The 23,781-nt window shown below is 51.4% G+C and overlaps 1 protein-coding gene across 1 annotated transcript in view; it reads right to left on the bottom strand.

Annotated features, from left to right (window-relative positions):
* The window catches only part of HAO2 (hydroxyacid oxidase 2), a 77,864-nt gene that overhangs the window by 19,001 nt on the left and 35,082 nt on the right, over positions 1–23,781 (bottom strand). The window contains exon 2 of the mRNA XM_064142976.1: positions 23,094–23,226. The gene's annotated coding sequence lies outside the window, so the exon portion shown is untranslated. The remainder of the gene's footprint in view (positions 1–23,093; positions 23,227–23,781) is intronic.

Raw genomic sequence — 23,781 nt, 5'->3', positions numbered from 1 at the left:
TCCTCCCTGCAAGGCTGCCCTCCATGACACAACTGACAGCAAAAGGTAGATGTGCTCCTGAGGAAGCTGCATCCTAGGTTTTCCAGATCATTCCTCCAGTTTGCCAAAATCATCAAAGGTAATCTCAAACCCTCTCACTTCAGTGGAATACAGAAACAGAATAAAGATGTTCTCTATCCCATCAGCTCTTCATCAAAAAGTAAGCAGCAGAGATCTCAATCAACATGATACTTTCAGGCTCACAGTGAACTATCAAGAACTACTCTCTGAATACATCTGTCAATAAATATTGCCCTCACCTGCTAACATTGGATGTGGCAAGTATCTCTTTAGCCTGCTTCTGAGAAGCTCCTATGATGAACTGTTCTAAGTCACAGAATCACAGAATGGTAGGGCTAGGAAGGGACCTGCAGAGATCAGTCAGTTCAACCCCTTCTCTAAAGCAGGTTAGTCTAGAGCAGGCTGCACAGGGACATGTACAGGTGGGGATTTAAACACTCCAGAGAAAGATCCCACAATCTCCCTGAGCAGTCTGGTCCATTGCCCATAGAATCACAGAATCAACCAGATTGGAAGAGACCTGCAAGATCCCAATCACTCTTCCAACTCCTTCCCACCCCTCTGCCTTATCCCAGACTTTGCCTTACATTCAAGGTGAGTGTGGAAGATCGGCATGAGGGGGTTGGGAAGCAGAAGGATTAGTTAGACAGCAGGTTAGGGAGAGAAGGGAGGCAGCCAGAGCCAGAGAGCAGCTCTGTTATCTGTGTTTGTGTTCTTACCCATCTCAGCAAGCCTATGAGTGCAGCAGCCGTCACCACTATTTCCTTTTCACAGCCTGGCATCTCATTCCTCTCACCAAAATACCCCAGCTAGGCTCAGGCTACCACAGCCCACCCTTGTCTGTTTCACTCAGAGTATTGCTGAGCACTCTCTGTCTGATCTAAGCCAGTATTTACACTAATGAATATCACTAATGAAGTCCAGTTCACACTTCATTCCAGCTGTCTCAGGTGCAGGTGACTCAAAAGCTCAGAGAACAGCAAACAGTTTGTCTCCTCACAGCAACAGAAATCATCCTATTTGTACCACAGAAGTTGCTAATCAAGGAACCAAAGCAGCAGGAGACTCATTTCTATCCAGTGTTTGAAAGGTAAAAAATAAGATGGGAAATTCAGATGTCTGATCCGAAACACAAACACTGATGTGTCACACCTGGGTCAAGGAAGAGAGCCAAAGGACCCTAAAGCCAGGGTATAAAGCACACAGGACAGGTCAGCTGTGCCAAAGGCAGAGCAGGGCTCCACCTTGCTGAAAGCTCAGCATCCCATCAAAATTACAAGCTGACCAGCCCTGGTGGTAGGCCTGCTAGGGCAGCCATGGGCTTATGCATGCCCTGGGTGGCAAAATTAACACAGGTTATTAATATTGCTTACTCCATCACACCAGCTCAACAAGTAACACAAATTCTGTACAGCTTGAAATCTCAGTCCCAACCAGGGGGAAAAAAGGTATAACAGATAATGTTACTGACCTAACATCCTTGAGTGCTACTGACCTGTTACTGGCCTAACATCCTCTCAGCTTGTCCTTGAATTCGATAAGCTGAAAGCAGAACAACAGTAGCAACGGGACAGACACCAGCTGCCCTCCTGGAGACTGACAAATGGCATGCCAGAACATGAAACAAATGACATTTTGGGCTTCTCTCAGAAACGGTTCCATGAAGCAGCTGCTTAGGGCCCAGAGCAGCAAAGGCAGTCTCTGGCTTTGTGGCTCCAGACTTTCCAGTGGAGGATCCACTTGGTGACAGTGACCACAGAGGACATGGCTTCCAGTAGCTCTACAGGAGCACTGAAGGCAAACCATGCCACTGCCATTATGCTCAGCTTCAAGACAAGCTATGCAGAAAGCAGGGAGCTTGTTAAACACGAGCTAGAAAGGTCAGCACAGAGAAATCACAACAAGCAGCAAGGAAACTTCTGAAGGAGACCAGAGTGGGAGCATAACACTGCTGTGTGTGACCTATTGAGAAAGGCCAGGGAATGGACTAAGGGAGGCCAGCAGACAAAGCCAGCCAAGGGAAGCAAGACTTCAGCAGCCTTTCAAAGAGATGCCTATTGTATCCTAACCAATAACATCAGCTGAATGCTGCACTCAGGCAGATCAAAAGCAAAATCCCACTTAGGAAGGTTGAAAAAAGAGTTTGAGAAGAACTAGCTGAAGAAATCAGAAGTAGCACTGAAACATGCTCAGGGCTAAAATCCTGCTAGGGACTCTGCATTGCTGCTCACTGGGATGAAATGGGGACATTTCATACAACTGTGGAGTACCTTTGTTTAAGGGTGTTTAGGGATATGAGAAGCATTCACAGTTTCAATGACAGACTAGGTAAATATGGAATCACAGACTCAGTAAGGGCTGGAAGGGACCACAAGGAGCAGCCAGTTCCAACCCCCTGCCATGCCCAGGGACACCCTACCCTAGAGCAGGCTGCACACAGCCTCAGCCAGCCTGGCCTCAAACACCTCCAGCCATGGGGCCTCAACCTCCTCCCTGGGCAGCCCACTCCAGCCTCTCACCACTCTCCTGCTCAACAACTTCCTCCTCACAGCCACTCTCACTCTTCCCACCTCCAGCTCTGCTCCATTCCCCCCACTCCTGCCACTCTCTCACAGCCTCAAAAGTCCCTCCCCAGCTTTTTTGGAGCCCCCATCCTATGCCCATGAACTGAACTCCCAGATGCTGACAGCTCAGGGAAAGCATCTGCACTTTGAAATGCAGATTCACTCACGGAAATCTTCTGCCCTTCGGTGTGGAATGCACTGGTCCCTGCTGCAAGAAGTTTCCTCTTGCTCCCAGTTTGCACATTGACAAGAGGCAACAAGACATAAATATTAACTTCTGGGCAGCTATGCTGAGGTAAACTCTGCACAGACACAAGTTCTCAAGGTGAGGAATTGCTGTAAGACACTTTAATTAAGGACTGAAGACAACCACCTTAAGAAGTGCAGCATCCTGCAGCTGGGTCGGGGCAATGCCAGGCACAACTGCAGGCTGGGCAGTGAGTGCCTGGAGAGCAGCCCTGAGGAGAGGGACTTGGGGGTGCTGCTGGAGGAGAAGCTCAACAGGAGCCAGCAGTGTGCACTTGCAGCCCAGAAAGCCAAGCAGAGCCTGGGCTGCATCAGGAGCAGTGTGGCCAGCAGGGCCAGGGAGGGGATTCTCCCCCTCTGCTGTGCTCTGCTGAGACCTCACCTGCAGTACTGCAGCCAGCTCTGGAGCCCCCATTGCAAGAGGGCTGTGGACACAGGACTCGAGGTGTGGTCTCACGAGTGCTGAGTACAGAGGCATTAGCACCCCCTCCTCCTGCTGGTCACACCATTTCTGACCCAGGCCACCTGGGCACGCTGCTGGCTCATGTTCAGCCAGCTGGCCACCAGGATCCCCAGGTCCCTGTCTGCCAGGCAGCTCTCCAGCCACTCCTCCCTCAGCCTGTGGAGCCCCCAAGCCTGAAGCATTCATGGGGTGGTTGTGACCCAAGCACAGGAGCTGGCATTCACCCTCATTGAATCACATGTAATTATCCCTGGCCAAGCAATCCAGCAAAGTCTCCCTACTCTCCAGCAGAACAACACTCCCAGCTTAGTGTCATCTGCAGCTGTACTGACCATGCACCCAGTCCTGCTCCTGAGCTGCTTTGTTTGGCTGACTCTCCTACTAGATTATTAAGGGCTTCTTTGGAATGTGCAATCTGCTACAATGAGGAATTTGAATGACTGCAGCATTTCCAGCATGGTTTTGAGGCTGGTTTTTTTTTTCATATGCACCATTTATTTCTCATCATTTTATTTTAGGGTGAATGAAAGCTTGGGAGGAAAAAAAGAGTCCTCCTGAATTAAGGGCTAGCATTAGTGCTGGTGAGTTGTGTGGAGCAGGAAGAGGATAAAGTTATTTTCATTTCCTCACTGGGAATATTAAATGCAATGCAGCTAATTTGTCTGTGAATTAACCTTCCAGCTTTTTTTCAGCTCTTTAGTGCTGTGCTTATCTTTTGTTTCACTGCAGCAGGATGCAGTACTCTACTGGCTGAGGGATGGAGGAGGGAGTGCTTGCTCTTGCTGGTATTGAAGTTCTGTAGCCACGAGAGGTATGTAAGGAAAAAAAAAGGTAGTTTCTTAGAATCATAGAATCACAGAATCAAGCAGGTTGGAAGAGACCTCCAGCCAGTCCAACCTAGCACCCAGCCCTGCCCAGTCAACCAGACCATGGCACTAAGTGCCCCAGCCAGGCTTGGCTTCAACACCTCCAGGCACAGCCACTCCACCACCTCCCTGGGCAGCCCATTCCAATGCCAATCACTCTCTCTGACAACAACTTCCTCTTAACATCCAGGCTCTGGTCAGCCTGCTCTAGGGTAGGGTGTCCCTGGCCATGGCAGGGGGCTTGGAACTAGATGATGCTGCCAAGTCTGCTTCTAAACCATACCCCTCAGAAACACATCTCATAAATGTGTCTTTCAAATGCCTCTGTGCAGGTCTGGAGCCTTGGCTTGTGTGAGCAGTTGTTTAGGGCAAGCATTGCTGGCCATGAAAGAGATCCCCAGGCTGGTCCAAAGGACACCAGAACTTCCTTGCTCTGTGTAAATTTAGTCTGGAGAAAAAGCAGTCTGAGGGGAGACCTCCTCACTTTCTACAGCTCCCTGGAAAGAGGTTGGAGCCAGCTGGGTGTTGGTCTCTTCTCCCCAGTAAGAAGTGGCAGGACAAGAGGAAACAGCCTCAAGTGCAGCAGGGGAGGTTTAAATTGAACATTAGAAGAAAACTCTTCCTGGAAAGAGCTCTCAAGCACTGGAATAGTCTATGCAGGGAGGTGTTGAATTCCCATCCCTGGAGGTGTTTAAAAGCTGAAGGGATGTGGTGATGAGGGACATGGCCTGGCACCAGCCTCGAATAGTTAGATCATGGTTGGACTTGATGATCTCAAAGGAGTTTTCAATCCAAACAATCCTGTGATTCTATGACTCTGCTCCAGCACCTACAGCCCTGTTCCCTCCAGCAGCAAGAGAAGTTCTACCCTGCAGTCAAGCAACTGTCCTGGTGAAAAGGACTCTTTATTTAGGCCAAAGTATTGCAGAGTAAACAACTTTTAGCCTAGCAGAGCAACACACCAACTTGCAAACACCATCCACTGATGGTCCCATAGCTCCATCTCTCCTTTCCTGTGCTTTGCAGCCTTCCTAACTGTTCTGAGTCCTTAATCTGTGTCAAATTTCAAGCCTAAATTTTGGCTGCTGCCTTGTTAGTTTGGAGGTTGGTTGGAAATGTTGCTTACTTGTTGGCTACTGCCTTGCTCTCCTGCTTACTTTTCCTCCAGCAAGGCCAAACGTTTTCCCCAGTGAAAGTGTTATAATCTCCAGGGCAGTAAATCATCTCACTAATAGTGTCAGCATGGAACTGCTCTACCTCCTTTAGTCTTAATTGAGCTGCAGTGTTTCCATGGTTTTCTCCCCAAGCTTTGTGGTGGAGAGAAGAGGATTTACAATCTTTCTCTTTCCACATTTGGGGGGGACAGAGTGGCTGGAGAGCAGCCAGGAAGGGACCCAGGGGTACTGGTAGGTAGTAGGCTGAAGATGAGGCAGCAGTGTGCCCAGGTAGCCAAGAGAGCCAATGGCATCCTGGGCTGGCTCAGGAGCAGTGTGGCCAGCAGGACAAGGGAGGTTCTTCTGCCCCTGTGCTCAGCACTGCTCAGGCCACACCTTGAGTGCTGTGCCCAGTTCTGGGCTCCTCCATTCAAGAGAGATGTTGAGGTGCTGGAAGGTGTTGAGAGAAGGGCAGCAAGGCTGGGGAGGGTCCTGGAGCACAGCCCTGTGAGGAGAGGCTGAGGGAGCTGGGGGGGTGCAGCCTGCAGCAGAGGAGGCTCAGGACACAGTCTCCAGTTGTGCCAGGGGAGGTCTAGGCTGGATATTAGGAGGAAGTTGTTGGCAGAGAGAGTGATTGGCATTGGAATGGGCTGCCCAGGGAGGTGGTGGATGAGGGGAGAGAGAGTAGCCTCAGCAAGTTAACTGGTGATGCCAAACTGGGAGGACTGGCTCACACTCTGGAAAGCTGTGCAGCCATTTAGTGAGACCTGGACAGCCTGGCCAGTTCTAGGTTAGTGAACACAGGAGTAAGAGCCAGGCTGGCAAGAGCAGTCAGACAGAATCCTACAGTCATAGAATCAACCAGGGTGGGACAGAGCCCCAAGTCTCTTTCGTGAAAACAAAAAGTATGAACAAGATCAGAGTTACAGCAGAGCAGATAATATTGTCACAATTAACACAGTCTGGTCCCACAGTAGCATCTCCCTTAGGCTCAGGTCCCTTCCACTGGCACAGCTTGTCCTGCTCTGGCAGGGGGGTTGGACTGGGTGACCTCCCCGGGTCCCTTCCAACCCCTACCAACCTGTGAGCCTGTGACAAGTATGAGAACAGCCACTGCTGGAAGAGTACGTGCTCAGTGAGTCAGCCCAGCGAAAGGAGCTGAGCAGGTACCATGCACATGGTGTGTGCTCAGAGGGGAGGACAGGACAGAGACAGCCTCCTTAGAGCTGGCTCAGACTGTGATCATCTGCCTGCACCTGGCTTCAGACGAGTCGGAGCTGAGATGTGGTTCGCGTTAGGGATGGAAGCTGCATCACAAAGGCAGAATATCTATTAGTTAATGGCCAGTATCAGTTTTCATGACTCTTAAGGCCATAAATACTTTAAATATCAAGGACTTTTCCTTTCATGTGTGTATCCATTTCTCATAAGTGCATTCCTCTGCCGTCCATGCTCCCCTCCTCTGCCCCACAGGAGCTTACGTGTGACTTCGCCTGACGGTCGCCGCCGAGCTCTCGCTCATGGCAGCTCTCCTGGCCCATCATAGGTCCTGTCAGATTCATCCATAATTATTTCCTAATCCCCATTACCTTTGAGAGAGGACTTCACATTAGAAGACTGGGAAGGCTGCCTCATAAAGATGTTGAACAACACAGCACTCAGCACAGTGCTTAAGCACTGCTTCAGGAAACAGGGACTAATTCAACAAAGGTGGGGTGGAGCTGCAGCACAGTTAATGCTCCACCTGCCCAGAGGTGCCTGGGGTTGATATAGCAGCACAAAAGCAGTGCTGTCTGACATGGTAGAGCTGGCTCTGAGAGCCTCCAGAATGCTGGGTGGATTCTGATACCTGCATCTGTTTGATATGGAGAGTCACTGTTTGATTCTCCAGATGTGCTCTCCCACCCCTGCACATCATCTCATTTCCCCTCCATCAGTGACTGTGGTATTTGCAGTGTGTTCCTCCATGCAAAGGTTTTCTGTCTGGCTCTGTCCAGGTTTGATTAGCATGGCAGACTGTTACAGTGACCCTGTGATGGGGAATATGCTGCCCTCTCCTCTGCTTCCTCAGCTTTGTTCTTTTTCCACTCCCCAGGCAGGTGGCAAGGCAAGGATAAATGGGCATTCCTCCTCTTCTAGCTAGAGGAGCTGAAGGAACTGGGAGAGCTTACTCAGGAGAAGAGGAGGGTGAGAGTGGATCTTCTCACTCTCTTCAAGCCTCTGAAAGGACACTGCAGTGAGGAGGGGGTCTGTCTCTTCTCCCAGGTGACAAGGAAGAGGATGGAAGGATATGGCTGCAGCTTGCACCAGGAGAGGGTTAGGATGGATAACAGGAAAAAAATATTTACTGAAAGAGTGGTCAAGCACTGCTGAGACTTCATCTTGAACACTGCCTTCAGTTTTGGGCTTCTCAGTTTCAGAGGGACAGGGATCTGCTGGAGAGGGTCCAGCAGAGGGCTGCGAGGATGATGAGGGGACTGGAGGGCATGGCTGATGAGGAGAGGCTGAGGGACCTGGGGCTGCTCAGTCTGGAGAAGAGAAGACTGAGAGGGGATTTGATCAATGTTTATCAGTATCTGAGGGCTGCCAGGAGGGGGGGACAGGCTCTGCTCACTGCTCCCTGGCATAGGACAAGCAGCAATGGGTGTAAGCTGCAGCACAGGAGGTTCTGCCTCAACACAAGGGGGAACTTCTTTCCTGTGAGGGTCCCAGAGCACAGGCACAGGCTGCCCAGAGAGGCTGTGGGGTCTGCTTCTGTGGAGCCTTTCCAGGCCTGTCTGGATGTGTTCCTGTGTGCTCTGTGTTAGATAGGATTGTCCTGCTCTAGCAGGGGGTTGGACTGGATGATCTCCTTGGGTCCCTTCCAACCCCTGACATCCTGTGAGCCTGTGAATCTCAGGACTGTCAGCAGTGCAGGACCTTGGGCCTACATCCATTTGTTCTGTGCAGGCTTTGAGACCAAGTTTGAATGTCAGCAAGACCTCTGGATGACTCTGGTGACAGAGGAGCGACTCAGCTGTGGCAGCAGGAGTGTACCTGTTCAAATCCACAAACACAGTCAGCATTTACAGACCTAGCACTCCGCTGCAGTGCTGGCTGAATCACTCTGCAGCTGCTCACTGACATGCTGCACAAGGGCAGGCTCTTATTTGTTGTCAAAATAAATCATAGAATCATAGAATTGTTTTGGTTGGAAAAGACCTTTAAGCTTATCGAGTCCAGCCACAGCCTTAACTCCATCAAGACTGGTGCTAAGCTGTGTCCCCCAGGTGTTTTTATAAACACCTCCAAGGATGGGGATTTAATCACTTCCCTTGGAAGATTACTTGAGTGTTGCATAACCCTTTCAAGGAAGAATTTTCTTCTAATATCCAGCCTAAACCTCCCCTGGTGTAAGCTGAGACCATTTTCTTTAGATCTATCACTAACCACCTAGGGAGAAGAGACCAACACTCACCTTGCTGCATTCTCCTACAATCACAGAATCAGTCAGGGCTGGAAGGGAACACAAGGAGCAGCCAGTTCCAACCCCCTGCCATGCCCAGGGACACCCTACCCTAGAGCAGGCTGCACACAGCCTCAGCCAGCCTGGCCTCAAACACCTCAAGCCATGGGGCCTCAACCACCTCCCTGGGCAGCCCAGTCCAGGGTGAATTCCAGCTCCTCTCAGGGAGCTGCAGAGATCACCAGATAAGCAACTCGAAGCTCAGTGTAAGCCAGGCCTCTGTGTTGCCAGATCTCAGATGTCAGATGTCCTGCAGCTCCAACATGGGCAAAAAGACAATGGTTTTAATTGATTCTTGCTGGCAGAACCTCCATCTGCAGGTTGAAATCCCTGCTATGAGTGCTGTAACAGAACTCTTGGCACAGGACAGAAAGGTCGATTTAGCAATTGGGAGGGAGGAAAGAAAGGAAGAATCTTCCTCCTGAGGGAAGAGAGGTGGGAAATAAATCTAACCTTGCATTAGAAACCTGCTCTCCACAGGTATCAGAACAAAAGCCAGTCAGATGGCCCAGCTTCCTCCTTCCTCTGCTTGGGAAGGGCTGACACTCAGGTGTACCTCACAGCAACCAGGCTTCAGCAAGCAAAAGGACAAGGGAGGTTCTTCTGCCCCTGTGCTCAGCACTGCTCAGGCCACACCTTGAGTGCTGTGCCCAGTTCTGGGCTCCTCCATTCAAGAGAGATGTTGAGGTGCTGGAAGGTGTCCAGAGCAGGGCAACGAAGCAGTGAGGGGCCTGGAGCAAGCCCTGTGAGGAGAGGCTGAGGGAGCTGGGGGTGTGCAGCCTGCAGCAGAGGAGGCTCAGGACACAGTCTCCAGTTGTGCCAGGGCAGGTCTAGGCTGGATGTTAGGAGGAAGTTGTTGGCAGAGAGAGTGATTGGCATTGGAATGGGCTGCCCAGGGAGGTGGTGGAATCCCTGTGCCTGGAGGTGTTGAAGCCAAGCCTGGCTGGGGCACTTAGTGCCATGGTCTGGTTGATTGGATAGGTCTGAGTGCTAGGTTGGACTGGATGAGCTTGGAGGTCTCTTCCAACCTGGTCGATTCTATGATTCTATGTTTCTGTGACTCTATGTGGATCCTTTCTGCAGCATTTGAAAAGAAGAAGGACTCTTAGACTCACAGAGTCATTAATGTTGGAAAAGACCTCTAAGATCATCAGGTCCAACTGTCAGGCCAACACCACCATGGCAAATAAACCATGTCTACACTGGTTTTTAACCACTTGAGGCACAGTGACTCCCCCACTGCCCTGGGCAGCCTGTTCCAGGGCTTGGCTATCCTTTGAGAGAAACTTGAGGGAAACTAATACCCAACCTAAACCTCCCCTGGGGCAACCTGAGGCCATTTTCTGTCATCCTGTCACTTGCCACTAGGGAGAAGACACCAACACCCACCTCACAAATTGTCAAGGTTCTGAGTGCATTACCCAAGTGTAAAGACCAAGCCTCCTGCATCAGCATTTAGTGGTCCAGCATGTGAGGATGATGGATGGAGAGTGTGGGGGAAGGAAGATAAGGAAGTGTCCTTGCTGTTGAAGCCCCCATTGAGTTTGATTGGAATATGTGGAGCAGGAAACTTGCAAGCAAGACAGAGCTGATAATCAAAACCACGAGAGGGAAACAGATGTTGCCTGCTTTGGAGGCTCTCCTTGCACATTCAAGGCAATGGCCAGGGCTCAGATACTCAAGCAGAGAGGATGCCAGCAAGAAATACAGCCTGCTGACACTTTTATGACCTGAGATGCTCACAAAGTACAGCAATGGCGTTTTGTTTGCTCTCCGCGCGCAGCTTGACATCACATGCTCAGCCCCCTCTGCTGCCACTTGGAGTCAGGAAGGACGATATATTTGCCTTTCCAGATAAACCTAGTGCTTCTAGGCAGGTGCAGAAAGCAAATAAATTACATAAGAAGACTTTCTGTATCTATTAATCAAGAGGCTTGTCATTTTCCAGGCCTTGATCCACATGAAAGAAAGTGAGGAGGGGGAAGGGAGCCTGGAAAGAAAGGAGGATGTGGAAGGAGCAGGAAGAAGATTCTTGCTGTAGCTGCTTGAGAGGTTCCTTGTAGCACGAAGAACCACAGCTGAAAAACAACTCCCTGCCCTCTCCTTCTGGAGCTTTTCTCCACAAGCCAATGAGACACACTCCAAAAGGAGGAATACACAAACCAGGAATACTCCATTATGCTTTTGGGGCAGCTACAGTCACAGAATCACAGAATCTCTTAGATTGGCAAAGCCCTTCAAGCTCCTCGAGTCCAAACATGAGTTTCACACTGACAGGTCCTTGATTAAACCAAACCCCTCAGCACAACATCTCATCACTGTGAGTCACTATGGTTGGAAAGGACCACCAGGGTCAGGCATTCCAACCTGCATCCCAGCAGCCTTCAGCACCAGACCATAGCCTCAAGCACCACATCCACTCTCCTCTTAAACACCTCCAGGCACAGTGACTCCACCACCTCCCTGGGCAGCCCATTCCAATGCCAATCACTCTCTCTGACAACAACTTCCTCCTAACATCCAGCTTAGACCTCCCCTGCCACAACTTGAGGCTGTGTCCCCTTGTTCTGGTGCTTCTTGCCTGGCAGCAGAGCCCAACCCCACCTGGCTACAGCCTCCCTGCAGGCAGCTGCAGGCAGCAATGAGCTCTGCCCTGAGCCTCCTCTGCTGCAGGCTGCACCCCCCCAGCTCCCTCAGCCTCTCCTCACAGGGCTCTGCTCCAGGCCCCTCACAGCTTTGGCGCCCTCCTGTGGACACCTTCCAGCACCTCAACATCTCTCTGCAATGGAGGAGCCCAGAACTGGACACAGCACTCCAGGTGTGGCCTGAGCAGTGCTGAGCACAGGGGCAGAAGAACCTCCCTTGTCCTGCTGCCCACACTGCTCCTGAGCCAGCCCAGGATGCCATTGGCTCTGCTGCCCACCTGGGCACTGCTGCCTCAGCTTCAGCTCCTCTCTCCCAGCACCCCCAGCTCCCTCTCTGCCTGGCTGCTCTCAGCCACTCTGTCCCCAGCCTGTAGCACTGCTTGGGGTTTTCCACAAGCTGCTTGTCCTCAAGGATATCCTACCAAGCTCTGCCACACACCTGGAGGTTCTTTCCCAGCAGTCTGTAGGCGTTTGTGAAGTAGGTATTTGTGGAGTATAGCAAGGGAGTCAGGAAGCAGCAGAGTGGCTACATACACAGGTAAAGGAAGAGATAATTTTCTGTGTGGACTGCAGTAATTTTAATATCAAGCCAAAAGATATGATGAGTTCAGTAGTTGCATGAGAAACTGGCTCTGCATCAGCCCCTGCAACTGCCTTCACATGTGACGTTAGCCCGAAGCCCAGAATAACCTCATTAGGGCCATCATGCTTGCTCTCTGCCTTGGGATGCTGTGCATGTAAAACAATTAATCTTTACAGCAGTTTTGAGTTCTTCCAAGAAAATAGACTCGAAAAAACATAAAGTTGGTGAAGGACTAAATTATTGCTGCAGCCCAACTGTGAATAGGAATAGGATCCCACACGGAAAACTGACAAGCAAGTTCTGGAACCAGGAATCTGGTTCTTGGCCAAGAAGTAAATCTGGTTCTGAGTCAACTGCCTGAGAAAAATCTGTCTCCACACTGATAGACAGGCTTGTGGAGACAACACAGGCAACGGGATTTTCTCTCTGAGGGGTCTTACTAAAGCCAACCTTGGCTTAGGGGAGTTGGTCTCTAGGTTCTGCTAACCTTGGCTTAGGGGAGTTGGTCTCTAGGTTCTGCTAACCTTGGCTTAGGGGAGTTGGTGTCTCTAAGTTCCCTCTATCACCTGTGAGAAGAGAATGGCTTTCCCCAGAGGCCCCTTGGAGGACTGGAGGAGTTTAGGCTGCCGTGCATCACTTCTGGGAACTGTCTGTACAACTGTTTGCCTCTCACCTTTCTAATGGTGGCACTGAAAAAGGTCATGCAACAGTGCCCACAGCTAAAGTACTGTTTTGACAGGAGTGATGGATCTAGTCCCAGTGTTCACAGACACAAGAGCACAGTAGAAAGAGGAAGGGGTCCAGAAAAAAGTGATTGATATGAAGTCAGGAAGATCTACTGTACAGTAAGGAATAATTACCTAGCTTGTCCCATAGACACTTGAGAAGGAATTTGAACCTAACCTACAAATAGATTTGTGGGGAAGAGAGATCTGATAAAGACATGTCCAGAGAAGGGAAATGAAGCTGGGGAGGGGCCTGGAGCACAGCCCTGTGAGGAGAGGCTGAGGGAGCTGGGGGTGTGCAGCCTGCAGCAGAGGAGGCTCAGGGCAGAGCTCATTGCTGTCTGCAGATCCCTGCAGGGAGGCTGTAGCCAGGTGGGGTTGGGCTCTGCTGCCAGGCACCCAGCAACAGAACAAGGGAACACAGTGCCAACTTGTGCCAGGGCAGGTCTAAGTTGGACGTTAGGAGGAAGCTGTTGCTAGAGAGTGATTGGCATTGGAATGGGCTGCCCAGGGAGGTGGTGGAGTGGCTGACCCTGGAGGTGTTGAAGCCAAGCCTGGCTGGGGCACTTAGTGCCATGGTCTGGTTGATTGGCCAGGGCTGGGGGCTGGGTTGGACTGGATGAGTTTGGAGCTATCTTCCAACCTGCTTGATTCTATGCTTCTATGATTTTCAGCTTTTAGCCACATGCAGCTTCTTTATGTCCAAAAGTGGAGGGTTTTTGCATTGAGCAGCCTCTTTCCTTGTGCACTCAGGGCATCATCAATGGAAAATTTTGCTATTTTTAAAAAATCCTGATCCAGAGAGTGTGCAAAATGTGGTTCTATTTAGCCTACTGAGATGATGACATTTTCCTTTCACATAGCTTTCCCAGTAAGTGATGTTTCAACATCTTCATTTGAGAGCAGAGGGAAAACAAACTTTCAGAGAATCTGCCTCTCACTCTTTGGCAGATACTCACTGAGAACTGGGCTGGAAAGCTTGCTGGGGCTTCCTTGAGCTCGGGGATGTGCGAGTGCTGAGTGGCTGGGGGTGTGTGTTTTGTGTTCAGAAAACATACAACATGGCTGTGACTGTTGGGGTGGGGGTGATGGCTTTACTTATGCCTGAATAGATTGGACATAAAATCTTGGGAGGCAGTATTTGGGAGAGAGAACCTGCAGCAGCAGTGAAATCAGCTGTGTGCATTACAAATGACAGCCAAGAAGCCCTTCTTCCCAGCAAGACCTATCATTTTGAGACTGATGTAGAGGCTCAAGCTTTGCTGGCAAGCTCAGGGGAAGTCCTGAGTCCTAATCATTCAGTGTCCTGTTCCTTGTGTTGTGCTGCCTTACACTTATTGTCAGTGTTCAAAATCATGTGAAACATGAGAAATGTGACCACAGCAGCACAGAATCACTTTGGTTGGAAAAGACCTCTAAGATCACTGACAGACCTTTAAGTACAGTGTCCAGATCTGGGCTCCTCCAGTGCAGAGAGATGTTGAGGTGCTGGAAGGTGTCCAGAGAAGGACAACAAAGCTGCGAGGGGCCTGAAGCACAGCCCTGTGAGGAGAGGCTGAGGGAGCTGGGGGTGTGCAGCCTGCAGCAGAGGAGGCTCAGGGCAGAGCTCATTGCATGGGAGCCAGCACTTGGTCTTGTTGAGTCTCTCAGAATTGCCCTTGGCCTATTGATCTCAACCTGTCCAGTTTCCTCTGTGGAGCCTTCCTACCTCCTAGCTCAGTGTCATCTGCAGACTTACTGAGGATGCACTCAATCAGCTGATGCAGAACACTGATGAATATTTGACAGAGGACTGGCCCCAGTTCTGCGCCCTGAGGAACACCACTTGTGATTGGCCTCCAGTCATTGGGCCCAGCCACACAGCCAGTTTTTTACCCAGCATAGAATCATAGAACCAACCAGGTTGGAAGAGACCTCCAAGATCATCCAGTCATAGAATCATAGAAACAACCAGGTTGGAAAAGACCTCCAAGCTCATCCATTGCAGCCTATCACCCAGCCCTAGCCAATCAACAAGATCAACACTCCTCTTTGGTGTGACTGGCTTTAAATCCCAGCTGTAAGACAGCAGCAGCTCACTTCCCACAGTTGATGGAGCTTTCAGAGAAATAAAGCCACTCTTCTTCCTGCCCATCCACCACCTCCTAGCAATTCCTCTACCTGACCATTCACATATTAAGCATTAATCTTTCCTGACTGGATAAGAAATGTGACATCCAAGTTCTGCTCTGTTTCTGTCAAAGTCTACAGCTTATCCAAACAGTGTAGAGTTACCTCAACCAACACCTCTGGGAAGCCAAAGCTAAGCTTGCATGTTTGCCTGTAATTCGGGAAGGTGATTAAAGCAGAGATAGTGCTGCTTAAGTACAATGACTCTGGATTGTAAGAAATGGGAGGTAAAGATTACAGATAAAAACATGCTGGAAAGGACAGAAATGCAGCACTAGCAGGGAAGGCAGAGCTCTCTGGAGGAGTCTGTGAATATCGTGTATCCATGCAGGAGATCACAGCACCTGTTACATTTAATATGTCTTAAATCTTGTCATATCTCATAGACCTGGGCAAAGGGAGCATACCTTCGTATTCGGCTGGCAGCTTACAACTCCCAGGTTTCAGTTTATGTTACAGAAAGGATGTAGTCAATTCCCATTGAAAAGCTGATTTAAAGGGCACCACTGGGGATTATAAGAAGATTAAATTGGTTTAATATTTTCAGTATATGGAAGGGGGAATTCAAATGGGAAGCTGGGAATCTTTCTTCCTTATGTGAAACACAAAGGTCAAGAATTTGCCATAGATTCAAGAGCTGGAAAAGAGGTTCTTGTTTGTGGATGTCTGTAAGTCCTGGGTGGGTGCTCTCTGATATGGGTAAAGAACTGGGCCCAGAAGGTGGTGGTGAATGGTGCCACATCCAGTTGGCAGCTGACACCAGTGGTGTGCCCCAAGGATCAGTGCTGGGCATAGTCTTGTGCAATGTCTTTATTGATGATCAGGAGCAGGGGATTGAGTCCAGCATCAGTATGTTAGCAGATGACACCAAGCTAGGAGCAGGTGTAGAGCTGCTGGAGGGTAGGAGAGCCCTGCAGAGGGACCTGGCCAGGCTGGATGGGTGGGCAGAGGCCAAGGGGATGAGACTGAACAAGGCCAAGTGCAGGGTTCTGCACTTTGGCCACAACAACCCCAAGCAGCACTCCAGGCTGGGGACAGAGTGGCTGAGAGCAGCCAGGAAGAAAGGGAGCTGGGGGTGCTGGGAGAGAGGAGCTGAAGCTGAGGCAGCAGTGTGCCCAGGTGGGCAGCAGAGCCAATGGCATCCTGGGCTGGCTCAGGAGCAGTGTGGGCAGCAGGACAAGGGAGGTTCTTGTGCCCCTGTGCTCAGCACTGCTCAGGCCACACCTTGAGTGCTGTGTCCAGTTCTGGGCTCCTCCATTGCAGAGAGATGTTGCAGTACTGGAAGGTGTCCACAGGAGGGCGACAAAGCTGTGAGGGGCCTGGAGCAGAGCCCTGTGAGGAGAGGCTGAGGGAGCTGGGGGTGTGCAGCCTGCAGCTGAGGAGGCTCAGGGCAGAGCTCATTGCTGTCTGCAGCTGCCTGCAGGGAGGCTGTAGCCAGGTGGGGTTGGGCTCTGCTGCCAGGCAACCAGCAACAGAACAAGGGGACAGAGTGTCAAGCTGTGCCAGGGCAGGTCTAGGCTGGATGTGAGGAGGAAGTTGTTGTCAGAGAGAGTGATTGGCATTGGAATGGGCTGCCCAGGGAGGTGGTGGAGTGGCTGTGCCTGGAGGTGTTGAAGCCAAGCCTGGCTGGGGCACTTAGTGCCATGGTCTGGTTGATTGGCCAGGGCTGGGTGCTAGGTTGGACTGGCTGAGCTTGGAGGTCTCTTCTGACCTGCTTGACTCTATGATTCTGTGAACTGAGCAATAGCAACAGCAGCTTTTTCTGCAGTACACATTGCAGCTCCATCAGGCAGAAAAGGGACGAAGATCAATTAAAACTTTTACTTCTTTTTCAAAGGACTGCCCCTTTCTGCAGCATGGCAGAGTGCTAAATGTTGAAAGGAACCTCTGAAGATCATCTAGTCCAACCTGCCTGCTAGAGCAGGGCCACCTAGGGTAAATCCCACAGGAACACATCCAGGTGGATCTAAAGCACCTCAAAAGATGAAAACTCCAAAGCCTACTCTCTGTGCTCCTAGAAGAACCTGAAAACCTAAAGTCTGTGGAGAAAAGGCCATGGTCTTGGCAGACTTGGAATTTTCCAGCCCAGGATAGTTTTAAGTCATGGCAAGGCCAAAAAAAACTGGTTAAAAAAAATCAAATCTGTTTAAAATAATGCTTCAGTTTCTGCATGAATCCAAAAATGTCTCATCCAATTTGTCTCAAATTTTGCAGGAACCTTCTGCTCTGACTTGAGATCTCCCACACACACACACATACATATGGAATGTAGGACAGACTGGGTTTGCAGGTTTGGCCAAGCCTGGGAGTAAGCACGGATTGGATTGTGCTCTTTAAAAGAGAATTAGGATCTCATCTTGGAATTATCACCTGTTTATGCAAGCCCTGCCACTCCTGACACTTGATTTGTTAGAGGTGGTTAAAAGAGCAGGAAGTGCATTACTGGCAAGTACTTGGCAAGGGCAAAGAGATTATTATGCATCTCAGAGGAGGATGAGCCACAAAGAATAGAACCACAGAATCAGTCAGGGTTGGAAGGGACCACAAGGAGCAGCCAGTTCCAACCCCCTGCCATGCCCAGGGACACCCTACCCTAGAGCAGGCTGCACACAGCCTCAGCCAGCCTGGCCTCAAACACCTCCAGCCATGGGCAACCCACTCCAGCCTCTCACCACTCTCCTGCTCAACAACTTCCTCCTCACAGCCACTCTCACTCTCCCCACCTCCAGCTCTGCTCCATTCCCCCCACTCCTGCCACTCCCTCACAGCCTCAAAAGTCCCTCCCCAGATTTTTTTTGGAGGCCCCCTTCAGATGCTGGCAGGCCACAAGAAGGTCACCTGGGAGCCTCCTCTGCTCCAGCCTGCACAGCCCCAACTCTTTCAGGCTGTGCTCACAGCAGAGCTGCTGCAGCCTCTGAGCATCCTCCTGGCCCTGCTCTGGACACACTCCAGCATCTCCACAGCCCTCTTGCAATGGGGGCTCCAGAGCTGGATGCAGTACTGCAGGGTTCCTCTGCAGGAGCAGCCTTGTGGCACTGCAGGCAGTACCCAGCAATAGAGCTCCACGCCGCAGAAGCCCTCAGGCGAGTGGCAGTGCTGCCGAGCGCGGAAATGTCTCCAGCGCTTCTTCTCCAGTGGGGTGGTTACAGGACGATGCTGCCTGCACAACGGCAGGGGAGAGCCAAAATTGCTAGGGTGCCCCAGGCCGGGAGACAACCAGCGAATTAGCTACTGACAGGGCCTGAGAGAGGGTGGTCCAGACGCTGTGGCTCGCTAAGCCTGCCGGCGGGCACTGAAGAGTGCAGTGGGGAGAGCCAGCCAAAGCTGGGGTGGGACACACAAGGCAAGAGCTGTAGCAAGGTAGGAGCCATCCAAAGCTGGGGTGGGACACACAAGGCAAGAGCTGTAGCAAGGTAGGAGCCAGCCAAAGCAGGGGATGGTCCAGTCACGGCAGGAGCCTTTCCTTTGCAGTGGCAGGGGACTCTCCAGATGGGAGCTCTCAAGGCAGGAACCCTTGCTCCAGTTATCCCTTCTTCTAGACAAAGTGGCCATTTACCACTTACACTGGGCAGGAAAATACAGCCAACCACCAGCCCCACTCCAGTGTGGGCTTCTGCAGAGGTCAGCCCTTGTGCAGTAAGGGCCTTCTGCTGCCCTGCCTCAAGCCCGCAGGGCAGGGCAGGGGCAGGGGCAGGGTAACAGGCTTTTGCACCTCACTTCTCCCACAGGGAGGGAGGAGAGAGGAATTTAGGGTATCCAGGACAGTGGGGCATCTACCACTTTTCTAGCCAACCTGGGCTAGGGTCTCACTACCCTCACAGTAAAACATTTCTTCCTTCTACCTAGTGTAGATCTCCCTCTTTTAGTTTAAAATCACCACTCCTTGTTCTCTTGCAACAGCCCCTGCTAAAAAGTCTGTCCCCATCTGCCTTACAGTCCCCTTTAAGTACTGAAAGGCCACAAAAAGGTCTCCCCAGAACCTTTTCTCCTCCAGGCTGAACAACTCCCAAATGGCTGATCCTAGTGGCTCTCTGGGATTCTGTTTTTACACTGCTGCTGGCACCTACTCAGACTTTGTGTATTAATGCTTTGTCTTTTCATACAGGCTGGGGTCACCACACTAAAGAAATGAAACACTTCAGAACAGAATATATCATGATAAACTACAGCACCCAGCAACAATCTGCAACGGAATCATTCTGAGCTAGAACCACCCCTCCCCAGATCCCTGCTTCCAGCTCATTTGGATGTCTTGGGATGACAGCTTTTATTACTTTTGTGTCCTGATTTCATTTTTCCTATGCAAGGAAGAAAGTCTCTGTTACTCTTGGAAAGACACGGGAGGGAACCTGGGGTGTCATGTAGCTCACTGCCAGAAACACATATGAAGGCAGCCTTACTTGGCAGGGGGAAAGCAACTGGCCCTGCCGCATGTGTTTCCTGGTCTTTATTCTCCCTACCATTACCACATGTCACAGAGTACCTTACAATGCCTTAACAGGAATCACAGGCTTCCCACCCAGAGAAAGCAACCCAGGAAAGAGCAGTGCTGCAAAGGAAGCCCCCACAACAAACCAGGAAAGCTGGAAATGGGATCATTGCTCCTGAGCTGAGAAAATCCATCACGGACTTGGACTTTTGCAGGGGTGTTCAGGGGCAAAGGGGGAGGAGGGCGGAGGTTTGGGTGATTTTCTTTCCCTCGTGGCTCTGCCTTTGGAGGGGAGAGGCAGGACTAAGGGCCTTTAGGTGATGTCATCTGCTAGGCAGCAGCCATATGGAGAACATGAAATGGAAGTTTTCTGCCCAGCTCCTGGCACGTCCGAGGCGGACGCCACGCGGCTGCTCCACTGAGACGCAGCAGGCACAGTCCCCACCCGCTAGAGCCTGCCAAGGGGCCACTGGCACAGCCTATGCAACTGATCTGTTTGATCCAAGAGGTCTCCTTTAGCCCTGGTTTCCTTCACGGGCCAGTGTCCAGGGCAGGGCTCTGCTGGCTGAAGAGCAGCAGAGCACAGGACCACGATGAGCTCCTGCGTCACGAAAGCAGGCAGGGTGTCACGCAGTCGCCTTGAAACATCTACCAGTCCCACCCTAAAGCCTGCTCAGCTTCAGGCTCCACTACTGCTACTGCTCCCAGAGCTCACGCTTGCTCAGAGCCATTTGTTCTCCTGCCAGGATGGTCACTCATCTCGTACTGCTCTTCTCCACCCTGGCTGCTTGGCCTGCGTTATGCAGGGAGAACATTTTCAGTCTTCTTTCTGATCCCCTCATGTCTGAGTTACAAAAAGAAATGCTGTCTGTCTCCACACCTAAGGCAGGCAGGGAAGCACTGGAGAAAGCCCCACAGAGGGCCACACCAGTGACCAGGAGGACAGAGCATCTCTCTCTTGGGAGGAGAGTATGAGAGATCTGAGGCCCTTTAGCTTGGAGAATTGCAGACTGAGAGGAGATCTTAGCAATGCTTATCAATAGCTAAAGGTTGGAGGTCAGGAGGATGGGGCTGGGTTCTTTTCAGTGGCAGCCAGTGATAGGCCACAACTAGATACAAACACAAGCTAGAGCACAGGAGGATTCACTTGAACTTAAGGAGAAACTTCTTTCCTGTGAGAGTGCCTGAGAACTGGACTAGACTGCTCAGAGAGGTTGTGGGATCTCTACCTCTGGAGCCTTTCCAAATCTGCCTGGACAAATTCCACTGCAACCTGCTCCAGGCAAATGAGCCTTAGCATAGTTGGTGGGCAACAACAACCCCAAACAGCACTACAGGCTGGGGACAGAGTGGCTGAGTGCAGCCAGGCAAAGAGGGAGCTGGGGGTGCTGGTAGAGAGTAGCTGAACGTGAGCCAGCAGTGTGCCCAGGTGGGCAGCAGAGGCAGTGGCATCCTGGGCTGGCTCAGAAGCAGTGTGGCCAGCAGCAGAAGGGAGGTTCTTCTGCCCCTGTGCTCAGCACTGGAAACGGTGACTCCACCACCTCCCTGGGCAGCCCATTCCAATGCCAATCACTCTCTCTGACAACAACTTCCTCCTAACATCCAGCCTAGACCTGCCCTGGCACAACTTGACACTCTGTCCCCTTGTTCTGTTGCTGGGTGCCTGGCAGCAGAGCCCAACCCCACCTGGCTACAGCCTCCCTGCAGGCAGCTGCAGGCAGCAATGAGCTCTGCCCTGAGCCTCCTCTGCTGCAGGCTGCACACCCCCAGCTCCCTCAGCCTCTCCTCACAGCGCTGTGCTCCAGGCCCCTCCCCAGCCTTGCTGCCCTTCTCTGGGCACATCCAGGATCATGTGCCCAGCTCTGTGTCAGCAGCAAAAGCTGCTGTCATTTTGCCATGTTTTGTACAATACTGAACCCACCAGATGAGATCACTCACATCTCTCTATTCACCTCCCATACTTGTCCTTCCCTGAGAAACTTCCTCCTGGTATTCCCTCCATTTTGAGCACAGCACAGAAAGGCACAGCTTGGGAAGCAAGAGAATCAGCCCCAAGGGAGAGCAGGAACTTGAACTACACAGCCTGGAAGGCAGTACATAAAGCTTATTTAATAATGAGATGTCATTCAAAAAATCAGAAGGAAACATATTTCAGAGATGCTGAAATGTTGTGGTTCAGGTGAAAACTTAAAAGGGGGAAAATTCACTTCTCTGGTTAGAGCCTTTCAGAATTGCTGTGCTGAAGGAAGGTAGAAGTTCCAAGCATTTGACCTTATGAGTAGCAGCTGAGGGAACTAAGGTTGCCTAGGAACCACCCCAGGAAGGTGGCTGAAACCTCTTCCCTGGAAAGTCTGTACAAGCTGCAGAGGTGTGGTACAGAGTGACATGGTTTGGCACCAGCTTTGGCAGAGTTAGATAATGGTTGGTGTCAAATATAGAATCATAGAACCAGTCAGGGCTGGAAGGGACCACAAGGAGCAGCCAGCTCAAACCCCCTGCCATGCCCGGGGACACCCTACCCTAGAGCAGGCTGCACACAGCCTCAGCCAGCCTGGCCTCAAACACCTCCAGCCAGGGGGCCTCAACCACCTCCCTGGGCAACCCACTCCAGCCTCTCACCACTCTCCTGCTCAACAACTTCCTCCTCACAGCCACTCTCACTCTGCCCACCTCCAGCTTTGCTCCATTGCCCCCACTCCTGCCACTCCCTCACAGCCTCAAAAGTCCCTCCCCAGATTTTTTGGAGCCCCCTTCATCTGCTGGCAGGCCACAAGAAGGTCACCTGGGAGCCTCCTCTGCTCCAGCCTGCACAGCCCCAACTCTTTCAGTCTGTGCTCACAGCAGAACTGCTGCAGCCTCTGAGCATCCTCCTGGCCCTGCTCTGGACACTCTCCAGCATCTCCACATCCCTCTTGGAATGGGGGCTCCAGAGCTGGCTGCAGTACTGCAGGTGGGGTCTCAGCAGAGCACAGCAGTGGGGGAGAATCCCCTCCCTGGCCCTGCTGCCCACACTGCTGCTGCTGCAGCCCAGGCTCTGCTTGGCTTTCTGGGCTGCAAGTGCACACTGCTGGCTCCTGTTGAGCCTCTCCTCCAGCAGCACCCCCAAGTCCCTCTCCTCAGGGCTGCTCTCCAGCCAGTCCCTTCCCAGCCTGCAGTTGTGCCTGGCATTGCCTCATAGAATCATAGAATCAAGAAGGTTTTAAGAGACCTCCAAGCTCATCCAGTCCAACCTAGCACCCAGCCCTATCCAATCAAGTAGAGTAACCTCCCTGGCCCTGTTGGGCACACACTGCTCTTGATACTGGCCAGGATACTTTTGGCCCTCTCGCTACCTGGGCACACAGTGGCTCATCCTCAGCTGCCTGCTGACCAGCAGCCCTGGGTCTTTCTCTGCTGGACAGCTTGCCAGCCACTCTGCCTCAAGCTTGGACATTCATGGGCTTGTTGTGATCCAAGTGAAGGACCCAGCAGTTGGCCTTCTTCAATCCCACTCCACTGGCCTTGGCCCATCAGTCCAGGCTGTGCAGTTTGCTCTGTAGAGCTTCCTACACTCTCGCGGATGAACACTGCCTCCTTTCTGCTCTCTCTCAGGACTCTTGGGTAGAAGCCAGGGCCAACAAACTGTAGGTAAAGATGAACCATCAAAGATAAAAGATGACCCACATTTTACAGGTCTGAGCTTACCGTGCCCTGCTGCAGCAGAGAGGTTGAGTAAGCATGTTAGTAGCAGCCACACCTGATGACTTGGAGTGTGAAGTTAGGGCCAGTGCTCTTTGGCCCTGCCTCACTCAGATTTATAGCATTTCTTTTTCAAGGCCTGGAAAAGAGGAAAGAAGCAAAAAAAAAAAAAAAAGCACACTTGTTCTTGAACAACTGACAAAAGCTGACAAAGCCTGGCCCTGAAGCATTCAGAAGTGGCACTCAGAATTCTGGGGGCTAGGTTTTGAGAAGAATATGTGAAGGGTTTAAGTAAAAGAGGATTGCTCTGAGAGAATTTCCATAGTGAGTAAAAATATAGGTGGAATTCTTTTCTAGCTCTACTTTCAATCAGATAGATGTCATATCTCCAAGATGGCCAAGGGGTCAGGTCCAGCCAGCTTGGGTTTAGGAAGGGCAGGTCCTGCCTGACCAACCTGAGCTCCTTTTATGCTCAGGTTCCTGCCAGGTGAGTGTGGGAGAGGCTGTGGATGGAGTCTGCCTGGACTGCAGCAAAGCCTTTGACACCATCTGCCACTAGCAGCTCCTGGCACAGCTGGCAGCTCCTGCCTTGGACAGATTCACTCTGTGCTGGGTCAAGAACTAGCTGGAGGGCTGAGGGGTTTTTCATTAGGTTGCCTGAGTTAGAATCATAGAACCAAGCAGGTTGGAAGAC

Source organism: Pogoniulus pusillus, chromosome 5 (assembly GCF_015220805.1).
Source record: "Pogoniulus pusillus isolate bPogPus1 chromosome 5, bPogPus1.pri, whole genome shotgun sequence".
Taxonomy (NCBI): domain Eukaryota; kingdom Metazoa; phylum Chordata; class Aves; order Piciformes; family Lybiidae; genus Pogoniulus; species Pogoniulus pusillus.
Note: the sequence above shows the minus strand (reverse complement) of the source record. Positions and strands in the feature narration are given on the sequence as shown.